Raw genomic sequence first — 6,089 nt, 5'->3', positions numbered from 1 at the left:
GGTATAATTCTGCTTCCCATAAAAACGTTCAAATGCATGTATACAAAAATTGTAAACAAAATTATTTCAGATAGTTCATGGAATCCCCAAAGCCATAATGAGTCTCTTGTAAATTAGTGATGAGAAACTCTCCTAGAAGTCCCCTCCACAGAGTCCAAGACCTCCTCACCCCTATATGTGATGATTTTTCCTTCCCGCAGAAAGCCAAGACTAGTAATTTGACTATTTCTATCACTTAAATAAGGTTTGTAAGGATCTGCACCTTTTCTCAGATTTGTCACATATTTGCAAGAAGAGGTGAGAACACGGGAAGTCTGCAAATATCTTGTAACGAGTCCCTCCTTACCTATTTTATGATTTCTAGAAAAGGATGGGGAGAAATTAAGTAAAGGCTCAAATTAAGTAAGGAACTTAGAATTTCTGCCTCAAGGAAAGTTCCAAAGGAAACAGAACATGGCTCCCTGACCACTATGGAAAGTTATCCAACTGCCCCTAACAAAGGGCTGCTTGTGGCCTTGAGCAGAACACTGACACCCCCATCACCACCCCCATCACCAAGCATGGGCGCTCCAATTCCAGGAGTGCCACTCAATCAAAGAATCCCATATCTGTCAGAGAAACAAAAAGGCAACAGTCACGTCTGGATGGTGCATTACCTGGGAGAAAAAAAACAAAGACTGAAACTCTGAGTAGATCCCTGTGTCCTGAGTTCTTGAACTCTGTATCTCCTCACATTGAAAAGAATCCAACTAAGGTCTGTCCCAAAGAAGGGAGTCATCCCTGATTCTGGCAGATTTGGAAACGGCTCTTCCCCTACACGTTTCTGGCTGTGTTCTCTCCCAGCACACATACCCTTCCCTTGTGAGGAACAGCCTGGAACGCCAACCTGTCAGGGGGACCCTGCTCACAGTCTCCCTGCCGGAACTGTGTTCTTTTGAATTTTTTAAGTGAGTTATAAAAGAGCAATTATACAAATCTGATTACATAACGTCATAAGCAAATGTAGCTGCTGCCAACGCTAATTAGGGATATCAACTACTCAGGTGTCACATGCACAGCGCCTTTGAGCTCAGAGAGGCTCACAACAGGTTTCTGGCTATGCAAACAGCTCCTGGAAGTACCCTGAGGAGGTAGCTCCCATGATCCGCCCTCCCCGCCACTGAAGAACCTGGCAGTGATGACAGAAGAGCTCAAACGCTGAACTCAACTAGTCCCCATCTTACTCCCGCACCCTGCCCGCGACCAAGATTTGCTGATTCTGTCTTTGCAACAGGAACTTTGTCATCTCCATCTGTCTTCTGCCTTCTAGCTCTCTGCTTCTGACCTTGGGTAGAGCTCCCACTGTCCCTTGCCGGGTGTACCTGGACTATCCAGGTGGCCAGACAGATCCTAGTGATCAAACTCACACATGGATAAACAGATAGTCTTAGGCGGAAAAGCACATTTGGCTGACAGTGACACAGTATAGGCTGGGGGTGGGGGAGATCCAGGGATTGGCGTTAACTTAGCATGCAGGTGTGGGCTCCCCGGCTTCCATGCGGACACTGGCCAGCAGATCCAGCTGTCAAGGGCTTTCATAAAATGGGCCAGGTCAAGGCTGAAGAAAAGCTCTCAGAATCTCTCACTGGTCCATATATCCCTTCAAGTCTCTGAGCCATAGCTTCTACTTCCTTAAACAACATAATCAATCCAACAAGATGTACCTGTGCACCACACTGTCCTGATTTGCTTGCACCTTACAGAGCTGTGTTCCTCCTTCCCATGATCCACTAAAGACGTGTTCTCAAAGTTTCACACAGACATGAATGACCCAAAGAGCTTGTTAAAATGTAGATTCTGATTCAGTAGGGCTGGGTGGGTTCCGTGTTTCCAACAAACCCCAGATGGAGGCCGTGTGGCTGGCCTGTGGGCTGTGATTTGAGTAGTGTCTCTGTGGGCTAGTTTGGGACCTCCAACAAGGGTGGGGTGCTCAAATCTTTACACATGGTATGATTATAAGCCTTGGGTCATACTCTAGGATCTGCACCTTCTTTTCCCCCACTCTCCATTTAACCTTCCTCCTAATCAGCTTCCTTGTCTCTGGTCTACTCTCATCCATCACCACTTCTTCCAGTTCTGTTTCCAAAGTTTTCCTTATAAATCAAACCCATGTCTCATTGGGTCACTCCCTTGCTTAAAATTCTTCAGTACCTCTCCACTGGGCTTAGGAAACCAACTTCTTAATATGGCACCTGTGGCTCATTGTAGCATAGGCCCTGTCTCTCCACCACAGCCTCACATCCTCCCACTGCTGTCTTCTTATCCTGAGCTGGTGCAAATTTAGCACCCTGCAATCCCAGCGTGTCACGGCTGTCTGCCTCCAGGCTTTGAGCATGGTGCTGTGGTCTCTGAAACCTCCTCCTTCCAGCCTATCCCCTTCTCCACCAGAGAAAGTCTTCCAGGCTGCACAGATTCCATTGCCTTGGGGTACTAGGTCCATTCCTTCGTGTTGTCTGTTTCCTTCTCTGTTTCCCTCACTTGACAGAGCTCCATGGGGGTGGCAGCTGCATGTCCCTTCCATCACATCCACAGTGGACTGACAGCATAGGGCATGGGGCTTGGCTCCGAGAAGTGCTAACTCTCTGAGGGAGGGAGGGAGGGAGGGAAGAAAAGGAGGGACCCAGCACCAGCCCTTGGTGATTGGCCTTTCCCTTGCCACCCCAGCCAAGGAACCAGGTGTCAGTCACCAGGCTTGAGTAAAGACGTTATCTCCAAACTAGGTGAAACATTTTTAACTTTTCCTGTCGGACTTTCAAAGAAAATAAACGAGCTCTTCAGACTCTTAGTCACAAAATATTCATTTAATAACTAGGCAAACTACCAAAGTATAGGAACAGATGCCGAATAAATCATACAGGCTGGAGAAAATGTTAATGGAAGAAGACACTTAGGATTATTCTTTTTGAAAATTTCTTACAAAAAACAAACTCAATAGCCTTGCCCCAGAGGAGATGCCAAATTTTAGTATTGAGAACAATGGAATTACCTTCTGGTAATGTCCTTCCTCCCTTCCTCCCTCCCTCCCTTCCTTCCTCCCTTCCTCCCTTCCTTCCTCTGTTCTTTCCTCCCTTCCTCCATCCTTCCTTCCTCCCTCCCTCCTTTCCTTCCTTAGATCCTTCCTCCCTCCCTCCCTTTCTTCCTTCCTTCCTCCCTCCCTCCCTCCCTTCCTCTCTCACTTCCTTCCTTCCATCCTTCCTTCCTCCCTCCCTTCCTTCCTCTGTTCCCTCCTTCCTTCCATCCTTCCTTCCTCCCTGCCTCCCTCCCTTCCTCCATTCCTTCCTCTGTTCCTTCCTTCCATCCTTCCTTCCTCCCTCCCTCCCTTCCTTCCATCCTTCCTCCCTCCCTCCCTTCTACCCTTCCTTCCTTCCTCCCTTCCTTCCTTCCTTCCTCCCTCCCTCCCTCCCTCCCTTCCTTCCTTCCTTCCTTCTTTCCTTCCTTCCTTCCTTCATTCCTTCCTCCCTCCCTCCTTCCCTTCCTCTGTTCCTTCCTTCCTGTAGTACCTGAATGCCTACCAGGCTGGACACAGAGAAAGCCAGAGAAGATGTGGTTCTGGCACTCACAGAGAGGTACACATACTTATGCTTCCCCACACACATGAAGCCTGCAGGAGTCACAGTCAACATATGCTGGACACAAATGTCACAGCATGGACACATCTGCCACATGGAGAACCAATCAAAGGGGAAAAGGCTCTTCTCAAAACTCGTCTGCTTAAGAAATCCTTTATAATTCCATATTGTCATTTTTGGATTTAATAAAGGTCACACAAGAAGCAATATTCTTTTCTTCTAAGGAACCAGGCTTTGAATTAAGGTCTGCCTAAAACCACATTTCACTTTAATGAAGACTATATTATTAAAATGTATTTTAATTTTAGTGTTTTACTCTTAACTTTGGAAAAACAGTGATTAATTAAAGAGAATACTTTCCTTTCTTTTCTCCCCCCAGGTGGGTTTTCTCACCCATTTGGCCTAATTATCCCTGGCCGGGGGCACACCCACTTGCAGCTGAGTGCAGCGTGGCTCTCCCTGTGCGGAGAAACGTCTGGCTGCAACTCCAGGGGCTGACGCACTTGCAGGGACAGTGGCTCTAATGCCACTCTAGGGAAGCCCGTAACGAACAGTATTACATCAAATGATTATGTAAATTTGACTTCTAAAAAGTAATTGAAATAGATTTTCTCATTTCTTCCCTATGAAAACTCCATGAAGCATCAGCCCCAAGCCCCCAAAGAGGCCAGCCAAATAGCTGTGACTCTCAGCTGTAACCGACTGACATGGAAATATTCCCCAGCTTCTTCTCAAGGGATCCACCTCCATTCCACCATTAGAGCATGGAGTATTCTTTGGAAGGCCCTGGAGGAGTATGGCTCTGGGAAGGCAGGGCCGGACCTGGCTCACTCAGGGTTCCCACATCCTGGTACGGCATTGGGCACAGGGTGGGCACCAGTGAAGCCGTGCTGAGTGCACGCACGGTCCCTCACCCATGCTTGCTGCTGGCTCTGTCTTGTTGCCAAACGATGCCTGTCTTCCTAGTATGTTGTCTGTTTGACTTGTTACCATAGATCCCTCCATAGTACAAATTATTCCCAAGCTTCTAATAAAAAATTAAACGAGGTCTTCTCATAAGTGGCCAGAGGTGATCTCTGAAAATGGATCTCTATTCACTTGACCCAGAAAATCCCACAAAATCACGCAAATCAAGAGGTTCAACTCTTCATGTCCAATTTCAGAACACTCATGAAACTGCCCAGGCCATCAGGGTAAGCCTATGTGAAAAGCTACCAAGTATCTGAAAGACATCTTTTTACAGATGTAGTACGTGCCATTCTCTCCTTACATGGTGGAGCTGGTGGGTAAACCCAGGCCAAACAGTAGGGCTGGACATAGGGTAGGTGGCCCAAAATGAGTGCTGAGCTTTTCCTGTACGTGTTTAAAAAAGCACAGAGTAATGCTGAACGTAAGAATTTAGATGTAGAACCTTTGATCGTAAAGCACATCCAGATGAACATAGCCCCCAGATGGGCCTCTGTGCTTAGAGAGCTCATAGGTAGAATCATCCATACATGAGCTCCACCTGTCACATTGAGATGATCCTTCCTGAAGAAGAACAGATTGTTCCTAAACCACCAGAGGAGATTGCACAGAAGAAAAATACGTCTCAGAAGAAACTGAAGAACAAAAAACTTACGGCCCAGGAATGAATTCAGCATAAAATGAATGCAGAACAAGTTTAAAGAAATTAAGCAGGTACCTCGTGAAGAGGGGTTATTCACTATTTGTTAAATTGACGTGATTCCTGGCTAGCACCTGAGGTCACACTGCTGTCTTTCGGGCTCTCCCAGCCAGCCACAGGCTACAGCCAGGATGCATGGCTGTGTCAGTGCTTCTGTTGCTGCAGCCCATTGCCCTGCTGGGCAGGGCTCTTTCGTGACTATCCTAATCTGACACCTTTCCAAACCCCTCACTGACGTCTCTAAACTCCAGCACTCCCAACTTCCCTTGAATGGCACCCATGGATTATAGTTTTCCAAGAATGGTGGGTGAAATAAGGATAGCCAGAATTTAGTACTTAATGGAGGAAAGGAGATAGACTTTCATGCCACACTGACTGGGGCACGAATCAACTCTCCCCTTATGAACCTCCAAGCCTTAATTTTCTCACCTATGAAACAGATCATAATGCCCTAGGGTCTGGAAGACAATTAAGTGAGATAAAGTGTGCAAAGTGCTTACACTGTATGTGAAACATAGTAGGTGCCCGGTATGGAAGCCATTGCTGTTATCCCCTAGCTCACTCAGGTCCTATCAACCTGTTAAACCAGAATCCATCCCCTTTGACTCCCCCTGATCATTTCATGCCTCAGAGCAGTGTAGTGCCAGATTCGCCCTCTGCCGAGCGTTCCCTCAACCCCCGGCCTTGTCAGACTTCTCAGACTACAGGCTGGCCACGTTGACTAAATGTTCTTGTGTGAGCTGTAGGGAAACTGCTCTGGCTAGAACAGCTGTCGGTGTCAATTTATCTTCATCTAGGCTGAGATTTGCAGCTGG

The 6,089-nt window shown here is 47.2% G+C and overlaps 1 protein-coding gene across 1 annotated transcript in view; it reads right to left on the bottom strand.

Moving 5' to 3' along the window:
* The window catches only part of CLSTN2 (calsyntenin 2), a 611,966-nt gene that overhangs the window by 292,246 nt on the left and 313,631 nt on the right, over window positions 1–6,089 (bottom strand). The gene's annotated exons all lie outside the window — the stretch shown is intronic.

Source organism: Lynx canadensis, chromosome C2 (genome assembly GCF_007474595.2).
Source record: "Lynx canadensis isolate LIC74 chromosome C2, mLynCan4.pri.v2, whole genome shotgun sequence".
NCBI classification, from domain to species: domain Eukaryota; kingdom Metazoa; phylum Chordata; class Mammalia; order Carnivora; family Felidae; genus Lynx; species Lynx canadensis.
This window is presented reverse-complemented; position numbering and strand designations above follow the sequence as displayed.